At 46.9% G+C, this 20,172-nt stretch overlaps 1 protein-coding gene and 1 long non-coding RNA gene across 7 annotated transcripts in view; both read left to right on the top strand.

The window, feature by feature from the left end:
- The window catches only part of LOC120999564, a 42,263-nt gene extending 25,386 nt beyond the window's left edge, over positions 1-16,877 (top strand). The window contains exon 3 of the long non-coding RNA XR_005778550.1: positions 16,577-16,877. This is a non-coding gene — a long non-coding RNA (uncharacterized LOC120999564). The remainder of the gene's footprint in view (positions 1-16,576) is intronic.
- The window catches only part of LOC120999536 (zinc finger protein OZF-like), a 2,085,412-nt gene that overhangs the window by 108,456 nt on the left and 1,956,784 nt on the right, over positions 1-20,172 (top strand). The window lies entirely within an intron of this gene.

Below are 20,172 nucleotides of genomic sequence, written 5' to 3'. Positions count from 1 at the left end.
ATGGACCTTTCATACAGTCAGGTCCATAAATATTGGGACATCAACACAATTCTAACATTTTCGGCCCTATACACCACCACAATGGATTTGAAATGAAACAAACAAGATGTGCTTTAACTGCAGACCGACAGCTTTAATTTGAGGGTATTTACATCCAAATCAGGTGAACGGTGTAGGAATTACAACAGTTTGCATATGTGCCTCCCACTTGTTGAGGGACCAAAAGTAATGGGACATCATAATAATCATAAATCAAACTTTAACTTTTAATGACCAGACCACTTTTTACACTTCTGCACTACACTACTTTCACCGTTTATTGCTCGGTCATGCAACTTACCACCCAAATGAATTTTACCTCCTTTTCTTCTCACTAATAGAGCTTTCATTTGTTGGTATTTCATTGCTGCTGACATTTTTACTTTTTTTGTTATTAATCGAAATTTAACGAAATTTTTGCAAAAAAAATGACATTTTTCACTTTCAGTTGTAAAAAAAAAAAAAAATTACATCTACTGTATATATAAATTTTTCTCTAAATTTATTGTTCTACATGTCTTTGATAAAAAAAAAAAATGTTTGGGTAAAAAAAAAAATGGTTTGGGTAAAAGTTATAGCGTTTACAAACTATGGTACAAAAATGTGAATTTCCGCTTTTTGAAGCAGCTCTGACTTTCTGAGCACCTGTCATGTTTCCTGAGGTTCTACAATGCCCAGACAGTAGAAAACCCCCACAAATAACCCCATTTCGGAAAGTAGACACCCTAAGGCCTCTTTCACACGGGCGTTGCGCGAAAATGTGCGGGTGCATTGCGGGAACACCCGCGATTTTTCCGCGCGAGTGCAAAACATTGTAATGCGTTTTGCACTCGCGTGAGAAAAATCACGCATGTTTGGTACCTAAACCCGAACTTCTTCACAGAAGTTCGGGCTTGGGATCGGTGTTCTGTAGATTGTATTATTTCCCCTTATAACATGGTTATAATGGAAAATAATAGCATTCAGAATACAGAATGCAAAGTAAAATAGCGCTGGAGGGGTTAAAAAAAAATAATGCCCCTCACGAAATACCTTGGGGTGTCTTCTTTCCAAAATGGGGTCACTTGTGGGGTAGTTATACTGCCCTGGCATTTTAGGGGCCCTAATGCGTGAGAAGTAGTTTGAAATCAAAATGTGTAAAAAATGCCCTGTGAAATCCGAAAGATGCTCTTTGGAATGTGGGCCCCTTTGCGAACATAGGCTGCAAAAAAGTGTCACACATCTGGTATCGCCGTACGCAGAAGAAGTAGGGCAATGTGTTTTGGGGTGTCTTTTTACATATACCCATGCTGGGTGAGAGAAAAATCTCGGCAAAAGACAACTTTTACAATTTTTTTATACAAAGTTGGCATTTGACCAAGATATTTATCTCACCCAGCATGGGTATATGTAAAATGACACCCCAAAACACATTCCCCAACTTCTCCTGAGTACGGCGATACCACATGTGTGACACTTTTTTGCAGCCTAGATGCGCAAAGGGGCCCAAATTCCTTTTAGGAGGGCATTTTTAGACATTTGGATCCCAGTCTTCTTCTCACGCTTTAGGGCTCCTAAAATGCCAGGGCAGTATAAATACCCCACATGTGACCCCATTTTGGAAAGAAGACACCCCAAGGTATTCAATGAGGGGCATGGCGAGTTAATAGAATTTTATTTTTTTTGCCACAAGTTAGCGGAAATTTATTTATTTATTTATTTTTTTTCTCACAAAGTCTCCCTTTCCGCTAACTTGGGACAAAAATTTCAATCTTTCATGGACTCAATATGCCCCTCAGCGAATACATTGTGGTGTCTTCTTTCCAAAATGGGGTCATTTGTGGGGTGTTTGTACTGCCCTGGCATTTGAGGGTCTCCGCAATCATTACATGTATGGCCAGCATTAGGAGTTTCTGCTTTTCTCCTTATATTGAGCATACGGGTAATGATATATATTTTTTTCCGTTCAGCCTCTGGGCTGAAAGAAAAAATGAACGGCACAGATTTCTTCATTCGCATCGATCAATGTGGATGAAAAAATCTCTGCCAAAAAAAAAAAGGAGGGGAAAGGCGTCTGTCAGGACATAGGAGCTCCGCCCAACATCCATACCCACTTAGCCCATATGCCCTGGCAAACCCGATTTCTCCATTCACATCAATCGATGTGGATGAATAAATCATTGCCGGGATATTTTTATTATTTTTTTTATATACAAAGTGTTTGCCAAAGCATATGAACACCGCCGCCCCCTCAGCTCATATGCCTCGGCAAACGTATCTTTTACTGCAGAGGAAAAATCTCGTCTTGCAGCGCCGCATACACTGACTTTTGTGTAATCTGACAGCAGCGCAATGCTTCTGTCCGAATGTACATCAGTGCTGCAGCTGGTCGATCGGTTGGTCTACCTGGAAGGTAAAAAATACAAAACAAAAAAGAAAAAAACAGGCCGCAACGCAATAAATTTATTAACTTTATAATAACATTTGAACGGAACATATAAACTTTATTTAACTTTTTGAACAGAACGTTAACTTTTTTGCTTACCGGTGTTTTTTTTATTTTTTATTTTACCTTTATAGGACAAACCTCTCCTTCCCCATGGGACAATGTGCAAAGCGCAAATCGCCCAAAGATGTGGCGAAGTACATTATGCACTTTATCCCAGGTGAAAGGAGAGGTTTGCAGCAGCTGTGAGTGAATGGGCCCTAATAGCCCTGTGTGCCTGTACTGTGAGATGCAATCCCTATGCTAAGTGTACCTGTGTGTGGTACTTCCGGAAACACTCCCCTAAGCATAGGGCAGGGTGGTCAGGGCAGTCAGGACAGAAATAGCGGGTGTCACGCCTTATTCCACTCCTGCTACAGACACAACATCTTTTTCGGGGTGACGGTTGGGTTGAGGTACCAGCAACGACATTGGGGAAATGTCGCTCGTGTAGACTGCTCACTACACTGGTGGATGGGGCCACGGAACCTCCTGGGTAAAGGAGGTTCTCGATGATCTCTTCCTGGAATTTGAGGAAGGATCCTGTTCTCCCAGCCTTACTGTAGAGAACAAAACTATTATATGCAGCCAATTGAATCAAATATACAGACACCTTCTTATACCAGCGTCTGGTGCGTCGGGAAACTAAATAAGGAGCCAACATCTGGTCATTGAAGTCCACCCCTCCCATGTGAAGGACTGAGAGGGGCTTTTCAATGACACTGGTTGCCCGTTCTATTTGTATTGTCGTGTCTGCGTGAATGGAGGAGAGCATGTAAACGTCACGCTTGTCTCTCCATTTCACCGCGAGCAGTTTTTCGTTACACAAGGCAGCCCTCTCCCCCCTTGCAAGACGGGTGGTAACGAGCCGTTGGGGGAAGCCCCGGCGACTAGGTCGCGCGGTGCCACAGCAGCCAATCTGTTCTAGGAACAAATGCCTGAAGAGGGGCACACTTGTGTAAAAATTGTCCACATAAAGATGGTACCCCTTGCCAAATAAGGGTGACACCAAGTCCCAGACTGTCTTCCCACTGCTCCCCATGTAGTCAGGGCAACCGACCGGCTCCAGGGTCTGATCTTTACCCTCATAGATCCAAAATTTGTGGGTATAGCCTGTGGCCCTTTCACAGAGCTTATACAATTTGACCCCAAACCGGGCGCGCTTGCTTGGGATGTATTTTTTGAAGCCAAGGCGCCTGGTAAAATGTATAAGGGACTCGTCTACACAGATGTTTTGCTCAGGGGTATACAAATCTGCAAATTTGTTGTTGAAGTGGTCTATGAGGGGCCGAATTTTGTGGAGCCGGTCAAAAGCTGGGTGGCCTCTGGGACGGGAGGTGGTGTTGTCGCTAAAGTGCAGGAAACGCAGGATGGCCTCAAATCGTGCCCTGGACATAGCAGCAGAGAACATGGGCATGTGATGAATTGGGTTTGTGGACCAATATGACCGCAATTCATGCTTTCTCATGCTTTTTTCCATTGGGGGACACAGACCATGGGTATAGCTTGAGGTATTAGTAGGAGGGACACTATGCAAATGAAAGAGCTCCTTCTCCTATCGGCTATACCCCCCGACTCCACCAGGAGGAACTCAGTCTTTGCTTAGTGTCCGGTGAAGGAGGTTGACACGATCACTTTCTCTACTCCTTTTTTGTTATTTTCTTTCTAGATGGGGACACAGGTCGGCATGGCGCCTTCCTGGTCCCCCGTGGAGTGCCCGCCGCCGTCCTTGGACGCTGCCTGGCTGCCTCCATTGCCCCCAAAGAAGACAAGTGGATCCGGACTCGACCTGCAGCTCCGGTTTCCCACCAGCCACTGGGTCACCTGCTGCCACCCTCCACCAGAGCACTGCACTCCTGGGCAAGGAGTCAGAAGCCTGAAGAGGTGCATCCCTGCTGGTCCTGGAGTCGAGGGAGAAGATCTGCAGGAGCAGATAAGTATACCTGCATCCCTGCCTTACCCATGCCTTTGATGTGACAGATCCTCCCCCCTCCACCATTCTCATTCCCCTGAAGCTGCCTGGGTGAAGCAGAGATAGGAATCCTTCTGGGGGCACTTTGGGCTCTTTATTAGGGGCACATATTGCCTGCCTTTAAGGCAGGCTCAAAGGCATCTGGCAGGCTATGCGCGGCACTTGCCGGCATCGCTCTTTTTTTCTCCTGAGCAGGGACGCACCACAGAGTTCGGCGGTGGTACTCACCGCGGCTGCGCTGGCTCTTCCCCTCTTAACCCAGGGACATTAGCCCCCAATACATGTAAAGAGGCCCGGGTAACGATGGGTCCATTTTTTCATACGGCGCGCGCGTTCTTTTCGCGCCATTATGACGCGACCGGGGGGCGGAGCCTCTGTTCTGCTCTGGCACTTCCTCTTGCTGTGTTCGGCTGTGCAGTCCGAACTCTCGCGCGACTTCCCTGCTCCTCTCAAATCAGGAGAATGGCTTAAAAAGCCGCCGGTGGTCCTCTTCTGCCGCCCATTAATACAGCTTTCTGCTGTATGAGTAAATGCCATGCCTTTGATGTGACAGATACAAATGGGCGTTATCAGACCTGGCTGCTAAGCTAAAGCAGGTGTGGGGATAAGTCTTCCCCTTGGTTTGCCATAACTTTTTTCTCAGGTCCCACTGGGGTCCTGTCAGATGTGCCATTCAACCTTTTTTTTCGTCGCCTGTCTCTTGTGCTCTGCCCCTGGACAGGATATCCTCCATCTCTTGCTCAGCCCAGTCCTCCCTCCGCATGACGCTATCCTGCCTCTCTGCGGAGACGGCGGTACTACAGCTCATAGCTGTGTGAGTTAAGGTCTTGACCTCTGATGTTTAAAAAAATAAAAATAAAATTAAAAATAAATAAATAAATAAATAAAAATAAAATTAAATTAAAAAATTTCCCATCTGGGTTTACAAGGACCTCCGTCCCTGGGAACCTGCGGTCCCCGCTTGGGCATCTGCCATGTCCAGCGCGGCCGCTGAACTGGTCTTAGTCGCCAAGGCAGCCATGGCCTTTAATCCTGTGGCGCTAACCTCTCCATCTTTCTCAGTGGTCCCCACAGTGGGTGCCTGGCTACGTAGAGGCAGCGTGAGCGGCAGCATACCACCTCGGATGTCTCCGTCTCCCCCCTCGCCTGTGGCGCTTTCGGACTGCTCTTCCCCCTCCCTAGGGAGAGCAATCCGAAGGGGAATTATCCGGCTCAGACGAGCCAGGTCCTTTTTTGGACTATAGGGCATTTTCAAATCCTGTGACACCAACCACCTCTCTGTGGTTTTCCACAGAAGACGCCCGACTACTAACAGGGAGCGTGAGCGGCAGCATCCATCCTCGAATGGCTCCGTCTCTCCCCCCTCGCCTAGAGGCGCGTTCGGACGACTCTCCCCTCCTCCCTTAGGGAGCGCAAGTCTGAAGGGGAATGTCTGGCTCTGACCAGGTCATGGAGCGTGACCCCTCGCCTAAGCTCTCCACCGTGGTGGCTGACTTAGTGGCGACTGTCTGAGACACCTTTATTCTCCAAGGGGATTCTCCTCCTTCCACTGGTCAGGAGTTCCCCCCTTTTTTCTGTCCAGGGAGTTGGAGACTACCGTGTTCCCGGTCCATGAGGGATTTTTCCGCGGTCATATCCAGGGCCTGGGGTCGTCTTAATAAGGTTCTCGACCACCCAGCGTGTGAATATACTTTATCCTTTCCCTGCTGATGGCGAGGAGAGGTGTCTCCTCCCCCTAGGGTGGATCCTTGGTGGCTGGATTAGCCAATTATATGGCTCTCCCTGTCTTAGACAGTTCCTCTTTGTAGGATGCTGTAGACAGACGCATAGACTCTCTTTCCAGGTCCTTTTCTTCACTGGCAGGCGCGTCCCTGCGACCTACCTTTCACTCAGCAGGGGTAGCCAGTGCTCTCTCGGTGTGGTTACAGCGCCACCACCAGGAACTGGCGGAGCAAGTTGCATCTACTGACACACTGGAGTTGGTTCTCCAGATGTCTCAGGCTTCTAAGATTCTTTGCGAAGCTTCTAGGGACATTGTTCCCCTCTTTGCCCGCAGGTTGGCCATCTCTGTCACTCAGTGCGAAGAGATCAGATTAAAGGTGTGGGACGCCGATGCCTCCACCAAGCGTTCCCTCGCTAATCTCCCCTTTGGGGTTTCCAGACCTTATGGGGATCAGCTAGACAAGTTCATCTCTGCATGCCTTTTGCCGTTTCTCATGTGGTAGGCTGTCGTCTGCTTCCCCCGCTGGGGGTTTCAGGTCGTCCGCAAAAAGGCCTTCCTTTAAACCAGCCTTCCCGGCACTAGAGGGCCCAGTCAGCTCGCCCTGCTGCGCCCAAGCCTATCTGCATGTCACGATTGCGGATTCCCACCAACGATTCCTGCGCTTCGCCATTAGGGGTCGACACTGTCAGTTTGTCGCCCTTCCTTCGATTGGCGACCACCCCTCGGGTCCTTACCAAGGTCCTGGACCGCTCATGGCGCTTTTTTCGTACCAGGGGCATTCCTTTGCTACCCTATCGGGACGATATCCGGATAGAGGCCCCCTCTCTACCGCAGGCCGAGGATAGCGTCCGGATCACTGTTCAGACTGGAGCAGTTCGGCTGGCTGATAACTTTCCCAAACTCCTGTCTCTTCCCGTCCCAGAAGCTCTCCTTCTGGGGGATGTTATTGGATACCTCGGCCGCCAGAGTATTCTGCCTGCCTTCAAGTCCTCCCAGATCCAGGGCGCAGTGCCACATCTGCTGCGCTACCCGTGCCTATCCATACGGGAGTACATGCAGGTCCTGAGTCTTATGGTAGCCTCTTTCGAGGCCGTTCCATATGCCCAGTTTCACACTCGCCTGGTGCAACAGAAGATCCTTTACCTCTGGGACAAGACCTCTCGGGGTCTGGACGATAGCGTCTGCTTGTCTCAGTGGGTTCGGGCAGCTCTTCCTTGGTGGCTGTCCCCGATGAACCTGAGGTCGGGGAGATCTTTTTTCCCGTTTTCCTGGACGATCATCACCACGGATGCCAGCCTCCTGGGTTGGGGCGGCATTCTCCAGTCTCGCACGGTTCAACGGATTGGGTCGGCGGCAGAATCTCGCCTTCCAATCAACATTCTGGAACGGAGGGCGATTTTCCGCTCTCTCTTTCTCCCATTGGACCCCTCTCCTTGCGGGCCTCCCAGTGAGGATTCAATTGGGCAATGCCACGGCCATGGCCTACATCAACCATCAGGGCGGGACCCGCAGCCGGATGGTGATGCAGGAGGTGACGAGAATTCTGACGTGGGCGGGGACGCACGTTCCGGTGTTGTCAGCAGTTTACATTCCAGGAGTGGACAACTGGACAGCGGTTTTGTCTAAGCCGCAACTAGGGGAATCCAGACGAGTGGTCTCTGCATCCAGAAGTGTTCGAAGAAATCTGCCACAGATGTGGTCGTCCGGATGTGGACCTACTGGCGTCCAGGTTCAACAACAAGCTCCCAGTGTTCCTGGCTCGCGCCCGAGATCTGAGGGCGTATGGATGGACGTGCAGGTGTCTCCGTGGCAGGACTTCAGCCTCCTCTGTTTTCCTCTCCTACCAAAGGTTCTACGCAAGATCGAGACGGAAGGGATTCCGACCGTTCTCATCGCCCCAGAGTGGCCTCGCCGTGCGTGGTTTTCGGACGTGGCTCGGATGCTGACGGACGCCCCATGGCCTCTTCCCGACAGACAGGGCCTACTGTCTCAGGGCCCGCTTTTCCACCAGAATTTCCGGTCTCTTCGTTTAACGGAGTGGCTGTTGAAACCGCCATCCCGAAGAAGAGGGGGTTCTCGGATTCAGTGATTAGGGCCATGATCAGAGCGAGGAAGTCTTCTTCCTCTCGGATTTACTATCGTACCTGGAAGCCTTTCCTGTCTTTTTGTGAGAGTTCGGGGTTCCCTCCCCTTTGCTTTTCCATCATGATGGTACTGTCTTTTCTTCAGTCTGGGCTTGAGCAGGGACTGTCGCCTAGTTCCCTGTAAGGTCAGGTTTCGGCGCTGGCCGTCTTTTTTTCAGTGGTCCCTTGCTCTTATGGGTCCGGTGAAGACCTTTCTTAAGGGGGTAGCACATTCGGTTCCCCCGCATGTTCCCCCTTTTGTCTCCTTGGGATCTCAATTTGGTCCTGCGCGCTCTGCAGTCGGCCCCCTTTGAGGGATGTCTCTCTGACTGTTTTCACCTGGAAAGTGGTCTTCCTTGGGGCCATAAGTTCTAATGCAGCTACATAGCGTAGTGATTAAAGTTCTGGGCGATTATGCAGAAGCTGTGAGTTCAAATCCCATCTCAAGTTTTTAAATCAGACTGGTGTCGGAGCTGGCCGCTCTTTCCTATCAGGAGCCTTTTCTGGTTTTCCAACAGGATAAGGTTGTGCTCCGTCCGGTCCCCTCCTTTTTGCCCCAGGTGGTCTCTCCCTTCCACCTTAATGAGGATCTGGTCCTGCCTACCTTTTGCCCTTCTCCGGCTCTCCCCAAGGAACGCACTCTGCAATTCCCTGGATGTCGTACGGGCCCTGAAGGTGTATCTCGCGGTTATTGCTTCCGTCCGCCGTTTTCGGCGCTCTGGATCTGCTCGGCTATTTCCACGGCTTATCGCGCTTGTGGTAGAATTCCCCCTGCTAGGATTACCGCTCACTCCGCTAGGGCAGTGGGGGCTTCCTGGGCAAGACGCAATCATGCCTCTGCGTCTCAGCTGTGTAAGGCGGCCACCTGGTCGTCCTTACATACCTTTTACAAATTTTTATCAGTTGCATACACTGGCTTCGGCTGATGCGGTCTTTGGCCGCAGGGTTTTGCAGGCTGTGGTTCCTGTTTGACCGTTGGACGTTCCTCCTGGCGGTGCAGAGATTTTTTCCCACCCCATGGACTGCTTTAGGACGTCCCATGGTCTGTGTCCCCCAATGGAAAAAAGCACGAGAAAAGGAGATTTTTGTGAAACTCACCTGTAAAATCTTTTTCTCGTCTTTTCCATTGGGGGACACAGCTCCCACCCATTCTGTCTATGCAGGAGGGGGCTTCAATTCAGTTTTCTGCTTATGGTTGGACCTTATGGCTTGGTCCGATGGTTTCCTTAAGTTTTTCTTGCGCCTTCTCCTACTGCTTGTGCAACGCCTGAGTTCCTCCTGGTGGAGTCGGGGGGTATAGCCCGAGGAGGAGGAGCTCTTTCATTTGCATAGTGTCCCTCCTACTAATACCTCAAGCTATACCCATGGTCTGTGTCCCCCAATGGAAAAGACGAGAAAAAGATTTTACAGGTGAGTTTCACAAAAATCTCCTTTTTTGGTTAGACCCATGTTGAGGAGAAGGCCCAGAAATTTTTTTAATTCGGAAACTTGGACGGGTTTCCACCGGAAAGGCTGGGCATAATAGCTTCCCGGTTTGGCGGCTATAAATTGAGTGGCATACCGATTTGTTTCTGCCACGACTATGTCCAAGAGTTCCGCAGTCAAGAACAGCTCAAAAAATCCCAGTGCCGAACCGATCGGAGCTGTCTCAACCCGAACTCCAGACTGGGCGGTGAAAGGGGGAACTACAGGTGCGGCTGAAGTTGGGGACTGCCAATCAGGGTTTGCCAGCACCTCAGGGACTCTAGGGGCTCTACGGGCCTGTCTGTGCGGTGGCTGCGACTGGGTAACTATTGCACGTGCCACCGTACCAGCTTCAACTGCCCTTCTGGTGCTCGCCACTTGACCATGTTGTACGGCAGTGCTGGTACTAGGTCCAGGGTGGGCTGCGCTGCTGGTGTATGCCTCACCACGTAATCCGACAGCGCCAGCCCCACTCTGCTGCCCTTGAAGCGGATCCTGCGCAACCTGTGGTCTAGCAACAAGGGGCCGGGTACGCCTGGTGCTATCAGGGACCTCAACCTCCTCGTCCGAACTTTGGGTCAGACTGCCACTGCTTTCTACAGGTTCATATTCTGACCCGCTAGATTCCTCAGATGAGGGTTCCCATTCCTCATCCGACTGGGTCAGAAGCCTGTAGGCCTCTTCAGAAGAATACCCCCTGTTTGACATTTGGACTACTAAATTTAGGGGGTATTCCCTGAGACTACCCAAGAAAAAAAGCAAGCCTGTCTTATAAATGGGAGGCTAGCGAAGTACCGGAGGCCGCTGCGATTGATAAAAAATATCAAAACAGATTTTTTTTATCGCCGCAGCTTTTTAAAGTGATTGTGCAGTGATCAAAAAAATTATAATTTTTTGTCACTGCGGCGGGGCGGGCGTGGGTAAACGCACGTGTGGGCGACCGATCAGGTGGAGGGCGTTTTGGGTGGAGGGCGAACTAAGGTGACACTAATACTATTATAGATCTGACTGTGATCAGTTCTGATCACTTACAGATACTATAAAAGTACAAATGCTGATTAGCGATACGCTAATCAGCGAATCAGTGACTGCGGTGCGGTGGGCTGGGCGCTAAACGATTGCTAACTACCTAACCAAGGGGCCTAAACTATCCTAAAACCTAACAGTCAATACCAGTGGGGAAAAAAAGTGACAGTTTACACTGATCACTTTTTTCCCTTTTACTAGGTGATTGACAGGGGCGATCAAGGGGTTAATTGGGGTGATCTGGGGGCTAAGTGTGGTGTTGGGTGTACTCACAGTGATGTGTGCTCCTCTGCTGGAACCAACCGACCAAAAGGACCAGCAGAGGAGCACAGAAGCCATTAAACACCTTATATTTATAAATATAAGGTGTTATATGGCTTGTGATTCGTTTTTTTGAAAATCGCCAGCCTGCCAGCGACGATCATTGGCTGGCAGGCTGGTGATGTAATACCCCTCTAACTTTTGCCGGCCCGCGATGCGCATGCGCGGGCCGGCTTTGAGCGAAATCTCGCGAGATGACGCGCCGATGCGTGACTCTGCCTGAGACTACCGCCTCCGGAACGCGATCCTGCGTTAGGCGGTCCGGAGGCGGTTAATACTTGGTTGCAAATCCTTTTCAGTCAATTACAGCCTGAAGTCTGGAACGCATAGACATCACCAGACGCTGGGTTTCATCCCTGGGGATGCTCTGCCAGGCCTCTACTGCAACTGTCTTCAGTTCCTACAATACAATCGTGTTCAGCGGCTCACCCTACCTCTTCACAAGGACCCGGTGCTCACTCCACGGATTCGCCCAAATCCGGTATAAAAAGGTGCAAAGTAATATAGTAACTGGAGGGCACTCAAATACCAGAGAACATCAAGGCAGGATGTCAGTAATCCCAATTTATTACCTAAAATAGTGGCATATAGAACTAAAATCGTGCTCACATAAGTCTAAAGACATGCAACTAAAAACATACAACTAAAAACATGCACATATAGCAAATATAGCAACAATCGACCGCACAATGAAATGTCCACACAATATACACTCACCTAAAGAATTATTAGGAACATCATACTAATACGGTGTTGGACCCCCTTTTGCCTTCAGAACTGCCTTAATTCTACGTGGCATTGATTCAACAAGGTGCTGATAGCATTCTTTAGCAATGTTGGCCCATATTGATAGGATAGCATCTTGCAGTTGATGGAGATTTGAGGGATGCACATCCAGGGCACGAAGCTCCCGTTCCACCACATCCCAAAGATGCTCTATTGGGTTGAGATCTGGTGACTGTGGGCGCCATTTTAGTACAGTGAACTCATTGTCATGTTCAAGAAACCAATTTGAAATGATTCGAGCTTTGTGACATGGTGCATTATCCTGCTGGAAGTAGCCATCAGAGGATGGGTACATGGTGGTCATGAAGGGATGGACATGGTCAGAAACAATGCTCAGGTAGCCCGTGGCATTTAAACGATGCCCAATTGGCACTAAGGGGCCTAAAGTGTGCCCAGAAAACATCCCCCACACCATTACACCACCACCACCAGCCTGCACAGTGGTAACAAGGCATGATGGATACATGTTCTCATTCTGTTTACGCCAAATTCGGACTCTACCATTTGAATGTCTCAACAGAAATCGAGACTCATCAGACCAGGCAACATTTTTCCAGTCTTCAACAGTCCAATTTTGGTGAGCTCGTGCAAATTGTAGCCTCTTTTTCCTATTTGTAGTGGAGATGAGTGGTACCCGGTGGGGTCTTCTGCTGTTGTAGCCCATCCGCCTCAAGGTTGTGCGTGTTGTGGCTTCACAAATGCTTTGCTGCATACCTCGGTTGTAACGAGTGGTTATTTCAGTCAACGTTGCTCTTCTATCAGCTTGAATCAGTCGGCCCATTCTACTCTGACCTCTAGCATCCACAAGGCATTTTTGCCCACATGACTGCCGCATACTGGATGTTTTTCCCTTTTCACACCATTCTTTGTAAACCCTAATAATGGTTGTGCGTGAAAATCCCAGTAACTGAGCAGATTGTGAAATACTCAGACCGGCCCGTCTGGCACCAACAACCATGCCACGCTCAAAATTGCTTAAATCCCCTTTCTTTCCCATTCTGACATTCAGTTTGGAGTTCAGGAGATTGTCTTGACCAGGACCACACCCCTAAATGCATTGAAGCAACTGCCATGTGATTGGTTGACTAGATAATTGCATTAATGAGAAATAGAACAGGTGTTCCTAATAATTCTTTAGGTGAGTGTATATTAGGACAAAATCCGTATAGGGCTGCAGTATCCGTATGTAACTCAGGTCAGGTGTATGACTTCATATATGCAGATTCAGTTTGTGTGCAGACTCAGCACGCAGTATAGGTCAAATGTTCAACCAATATAGTCTTATAAGAAACTTTGCATAAGCCCCATAGGGCAAAGTACATTACCCCTCCTGCGTCCCCTTGATCTTGCTCCAGCCACTTGGACTCACACGGCGTCCTGTATGGTCTCAGGTCTATGACGCGGCGTCCCACGTGACCTGGCTGCGTCCCACGTGATGTACGTAGCTGTTGTGAGGCTGGTCAGTGCGCAGGGTCCTAAGGTCCGGACCGTATGGTGGTATCTGCACTGGAGATCACTCCCTGGGGGTCCGAGGGGTACGGTGACTTTTGGTAGTGTCACCTCAGAGTTCCAATGAAGGGTCCTGTGCTGTCATGAACCAAACCGGACGCGTTTCGGGGATCAAGCGCCTTCCTCAGCGGTACCACTGAGGATCCCCGAAACGCGTCCGGTTTGGTTCATGACAGCACAGGACCCTTCATTGGAACTCTGAGGTGACACTACCAAAAGTCATCGTACCCCTCAGACCCCCAGGGAGTGATCTCCAGTGCAGATACAACCATACGGTCCGGACCTTAGGACCCAGCGCACTGACCAGCCTCACAACAGCTACGTACATCACGTGGGACGCAGCCAGGTCACGTGGGACGCCGCGTCATAGACCTGAGACCATACGGGACGCCGTGTGAGTCCAAGTGGCTGGAGCAAGATCAAGGGGACGCAGGAGGGGTAATGTACTTTGCCCTATGGGGCTTATGCGAAGTTTCTTACAAGACTATATTGTTTGATCATTTGACCTATACTGCGTGCTGAGTCTGCACACAAACTGAATCTGCATATATGCAGTCATACACCTGACCTGAGTTGCATACGGATACTGCAGCCCTATACGGATTTTGTCCTAATATATATTGTGTGGACATTTCATTGTGCGGTCGATTGTTGCTATATTTGCTATATGTGCATGTTTTTAGTCGTATGTTTTTAGTTGCATGTTTTTAGACTTATGTGAGCACGATTTTAGTTCTATATGCCACTATTTTAGGTAATAAATTGAGATTACTGACATCCTGCCTTGATGTTCTCTGGTATTTGAGTGTCTTCAGTTCCTGCTTGTTCTTGGGGCATTTTCCCTTCAGTTTTGTCTTCTGCAAATGAAATGCATGCTCAATCGGATTCAGGTCAGGTGATTGAGGCTAACTTCTGTAAGAAAGATGGGGGACATACAGTGTTGGCGTTGTCGAGCCTATGGCCATACCCGGACCCAATGCCCTTTTCAGGACGAGCTCATGGAATGCGGGACAGGACGGAGAGTCTCCCTGTACGCACAGCGAGCATGCGTCACACATCTTGACCTAACTGCCGATCAGTTTAAGTGTGAAATTTGGGTGAACCATCACCCGGCCAAAGTCCTCTTGGACTCCGGCAGCATGGTGACGCTAGTCCACGCCAGAATGATCGGGAGACTCTGCCCCGTAAGTAAGACTCTTTGTGTTGTTTGTATTCATGGGGACACTAAGGAATACCCCTTAATACCAGTGACTATTGCCCATGGCTGTACTTCCGTGACCCAGGAAGTTGGGATAGTAAACAGCCTGATCCATGATGTCATTGTGGGGCAAGACTGTCTGATATTTCTAGACCTGTGGAAACAGGCGCAAAGTGGGTTCCCTGAACAGTCAAACAGACTAGAGACTTTGACCTCTGATGGATCAAATCAGGAGATGTAAACCATTGGTGAGCCTCAAAAATAGGAAGGCCAGATTAGAGTTTGCCAAACAACATCTAAAAAAGCCTTCACAGTTCTGGAACAACATCCTATGGACAGATGAGATCAAGATCAACTTGTACCAGAGTGATGGGAAGAGAAGAGTATAGAGAAGGAAAGGAACTGCTCATGATCCTAAGCATACCACCTCATCAGTGAAGAATGGTGGTGGTAGTGTCATGGTGTGGGCATGAATGGCTGCCAATGGAACTGGTTCTCTTGTATTTATTGATGTGACTGCTGACAAAAGCAGCAGGATGAATTCTGAAGTGTTTCGGGCAATATTATCTGCTCATATTCAGCCAAATGCTTCAGAACTCATTGGACGCCGCTTCACAGTGCAGATGGACAATGACCCAAAGCATGCTGCAAAAGCAACCAAAGAGTTTTTAAGGGAAAGAAGTGGAATGTTATGCAATGGCCGAGTCAATCACCTGATCTGAATCCGATTGAGCATGCATTTCACTTGCAGAAGACAAAACTGAAGGGAAAATGCCCCAAGAACAAGCAGGAACTGAAGACAGTTGCAGTAGAGGCCTGGCAGAGCATCCCCAGGGATGAAACCCAGCCTCTGGTGATGTCTTTGCATTCCAGACTTCAGGCTGTAATTGACTGCAAAGGATTTGCAACCAAGAATTAAAAAGTGAAAGTTTGATTTATGATGATTATTCTGTCCCATTACTTTTGGTCCCTTAACAAGTGGGAGGCTCATATGCAAACTGTTGTAATTCCTACACCGTTCACCTGATTTTGATGTAAATACCCTCAAATTAAAGCTGACAGTCTGCAGTTAAAGCACATCTTGTTCGTTTCATTTCAAATCCATTGTGGTGGTGTATAGAGCCAAAAATTTTAGAATTGTGTCGATGTCCCAATATTTATGGACCTGACTGTATGTGTGAGTGAATCTATCATGATTGCGATATATGTTTAGTTTGTACATTGGGAAAACTGGTAAATGTGTTCAGAGGCTTTTGGTATCCATCTGGCTTCTATACATCAGTATTCCATACAACTATATCCAGTAAAAAAAAAAGTTAAATGTCACTGTCTGGTATCTGTCATACACATCAATTCAATGTATACATCCTGGGGTGTATATGTTAGAGCCCATAAATGTGATATGAACAGAGCAATATATGTACAGTACATGCCGGTATTATTTATATGTATGTGGTATATGAGCAACAATATATTTACTACATCTTTTGAGATAGATAGAAGGTGGGCTTTCAGCTTCAATTTCTGGTGTGTTTTGTGGTCAGTGTGTGAGACGGACACCAGCTTATAGCATTGACTCACAGATCCCTTGTGGACCTATCAAGATGCTGGCTTCAGCACAAAAGTGGAAAATATGTGACCAGCCTGGTGACCTAACATCATCATCTACTGGTCTACTGTAAGATTGTGATCTGTTTTCCCATAGTCAGTTGATATTTGAATTTTGCTCCATGACTTGTAATTTTTATGGATTTTCTTTATAAAGAACTGTTATAAAATGTATATCATTTTAAGTTTCTATTATTAAAAAAATTATAAAACTCAGATTTATTCTTGGCAGATGACTGTACCAAGAGCTCAGAGAAAAATGTGATATCCGATTTTAGAACAGATTGTGGTGTCACAGAAGATACACATGAAGAGCATGCTGTTATCTCAGATGTAGCCTCAGCCTTTCACAGCAAAGATCTATCATCTGATCCTTTGGATGGATTTCAATCATCTGATTCATCACAGACTGTTAAGCAAAATAAAAGCCACAGACGAAGTGTTCTTCATCAAAGAAGTCACACAGGGGAGAATGCTCTTTCATGCTCAGAATGTGGGAAATGTTATAAATCTAAATCATATCTTATGAGACATCAGAGAAGTCACATAGGCGAGAAGCCATTTTCATGTTCAGAATGTGAAAAACATTTTAACTGTAAATCAAAACTTGTTATACATGAGAGAACTCACACAGGGAAGAAGCCATTTTCATGTTCAGAATGTGAAAAATCTTTTAACTGTAAATCACATCTTGTTATACATAAGAGAACTCACACAGGGGAAAAGCCATTTTCATGTTCAGAATGTAGTAAATGTTATCATCGGAAATCACAACTTCTTGAACATCAGAGAATTCACACAGGGGTAAAGCCATTTTGTTGTTTAGAATGTGGGAAATGTTTTACTGACAAATCCTCTCTTGTTAAACATCAGAGACTTCACACAGGGGAGAAGCGATATTCTTGTTTAGAATGTGGGAAATGTTTTACTTACAAATCCTCTCTTGTTGAACATCAGATACTTCACACAGGGGAGAAGCAATATTCTTGTTTAGAATGTGGGAACTGTTTTACTCGTAAATCAACTCTAGTTAAACATCAGAGAAGGCACACAGGGGAGAAGCCATTTTATTGTTTAGAATGTGGGAAATGTTTTGCTCGTAAATCAATTCTTGTTATACATGAGAGAGGTCACACAGGGGAGAAGCCATTTTCTTGTTTAGAATGTGGGAAATCTTTCCCACAGAAATCAAATCTAGTTGGACATCAGAGAATTCACACAGGGGAGAAGCCATTTTCTTGTTTAGAATGTGGGAAATCTTTCCCACAGAAATCAAATCTAGTTGGACATCAGAGAATTCACACAGGGGAGAAGCCATTTTCTTGTTTAGAATGTGGGAAATCTTTCACACAGAAATCATATCTTACTGTACATCAGAGAATTCACACTGGAAAGAAGCGATTTTAATGTTCAGAATGTGGTAACTAGAGATGAGTAAACGTTAAATAAATTTAATTCTGCAGCTTGGTCAAAGTTCAACAAGAAATTTGATTCGTTCGGAATTAATTTGTCACAAATTAATATTTTAAAACGCCATTCAGCCTATCAATCAATGAGACCATTTTTAAGGCCCCCTTAGACCGAAGTGCACTCATCTAACAGCCATTAAAAACGGTAATATTCTAGTGCAATATGGCCTTTCGGTTTAAAAAAAAATTAATAAAAATCATCTCATCCATTTGCTCGCACAGGGGCTCATCTCTTGATTGAGAAAGACCTGCCAAAGGACCTGTGCTTAGTGTGATGTCTTCACCACGTGATCATGCTGGGAGAGCACGGTGACATCATCAGATTGAGTGCAGGTCCTTCGACAGTTCTTTTTTAGAGGAGTGGACTGCCTCTGCGCGAGCAAGTGGATTAGAAAAAAATGATTCGGAATCGTGAAGCCCAAAGAAATTCGGCTTCATTTAAAATCAAATTTTTCCTAAAATTCTGACTGAATTCCACTTCGGATGGTTTGCTTTGCTGAACACTAGTGATAACCATAAAGCAGAATCCACATGGGGAGAAATTATTTTCATGTTCTGAATGTGGAAAATGAAATAGAATTCAGTCAAATATTATCAAATATCAGTGAATTCACAAGTGGCCGAAGCCACTGTCCTGTTCAGGATGTCATCTGTCACATGACCTCCTATTAAAAAATGTTTTAACTCTCTTTCTGGGAGATAGATGGGGAAAACATCAATACTGTTTTTACGCTATAAAATTTGCAGCATTTATTTTTTTGGCACAAATGACATGATAACTTTATTCATTATTTGATTATAGTGATACCAAATACATCGTTATTTTTTTTTAACTTTTACTACTGTTGCACAATAAAAACTTTATTTTTTTAACGTAGAAAATGTTTTTGCATTGACAAATTCCAAGACACACAACTTTTTATTTTTCTTTCCATGGAGCTGTATGAGGGCTTGATTTTTGCGGGATGCCTTGTAGTTTTCATTGGTATCCTTTTGGGGTACACATGGACTTGAGTGGGCCTGCAATACGTACGTCAAAAGATAGGACATGTCCTATTTTTTGCGGAGCAGAGTCTCAGATTGGAAGCCCACGGAAACACTCAGAAGCTCGTCCAAGGACTTTGGGGTCTGTGCCTCCACACCGTAAAAGATTGGACATGTCCTATCTTTTGATGTATTTTGTGGATCTCTGACCCATTCAAGTAAATGGATTCGAACGGCCATACAGACTTCACACGGCCGATACCCATGTTTTGCGGGCCACTATTTAAAGTCCGCAACAGGGGCACGGCAACCATACGTTCGTTTGAATGAGCCCTAAAATCAGGACCTGAGCTCTAGAGTCCACTAAATGTAATGCACGCGTTCTCAGGTCCTGAGTAATTTTAAGTGAAGTACTGCGTGAAACAAAGTAAATGACCCTGCGCTGTAATCAGGGGATCCGGCACATGATTTCCTTATACTTTATATAACTATATCAAACATGTAACCATTTGTTAATAAGTTGAGCGAACACCTGGATGTTCGGGTTCGAGAAGTTCGGCCGAACTTCCCGGAGATGTTCGGGTTCGGGATCCGAACCCGACCCGAACTTCGTCCCGAACCCGAACCCCATTGAAGTCAATGGGGACCCGAACTTTTCGGCACTAAAAAGGCTGTAAAACAGCCCAGGAAAGGGCTAGAGGGCTGCAAAAAGCAGCAAAATGTAGTTAAATCCCTGCAAACAAATGTGGATAGGAAAATGAATAAAAATAAAATAAATAAAAATTAACCAATATCAATTGGAGAGAGGTCCCATAGCAGAGAATCAGGCTTCATGTCAGCAGAGAATCAGTCTTCATGTCATAGCAGAGAATCAGGCTTCACATCAGCCAAAACTGGAACAGTCCATTGTCATATATTTAGGCCCCGGCACCCAGACAGAGGAGAGAGGTCCCATAGCAGAGAATCAGTCTTCATGTCATAGCAGAGAATCAGGCTTCACGTCACCCAAAACTAGAACAGTCCATTTTCATATATTTAGGCCCCGGCACCCAGACAGAGGAGAGAGGTCCCATAACAGAGATTCAGGCTTCATGTCATAGCAGAGAATCAGGCTTCATGTCATAGCAGAGAATCAGGCTTCACATCACCCAAAACTGGAACAGTCCATTGTCCGATATTTAGGCCCCGACACCCAGACAGAGGAGAGAGGTCCCATAGCAGAGATTCAGGCTTCATGTCATAGCAGAGAATCATGCTTCACGTCACCCAACACTGGAACAGGCCACTGTCAGATATTTTTAGGCCCCGGCACCCAGACAGAGGAGAGGTTCATTCAACTTTGGGTTGCCCCGCAATATAATGGTAAAATAAAAATAGGATTGAATGAGGAAGTGCCCTGGAGTACAATAATATATGGTTAAGGGGAGGTAGTTAATGTCTAATCTGCACAAGGGATGGACAGGTCCTGTGGGATCCATGCCTGGTT

Source organism: Bufo bufo, chromosome 4, assembly GCF_905171765.1.
Source record: "Bufo bufo chromosome 4, aBufBuf1.1, whole genome shotgun sequence".
Classification (NCBI taxonomy): Eukaryota; Metazoa; Chordata; class Amphibia; order Anura; family Bufonidae; genus Bufo; species Bufo bufo.
Note: the sequence above shows the minus strand (reverse complement) of the source record. Positions and strands in the feature narration are given on the sequence as shown.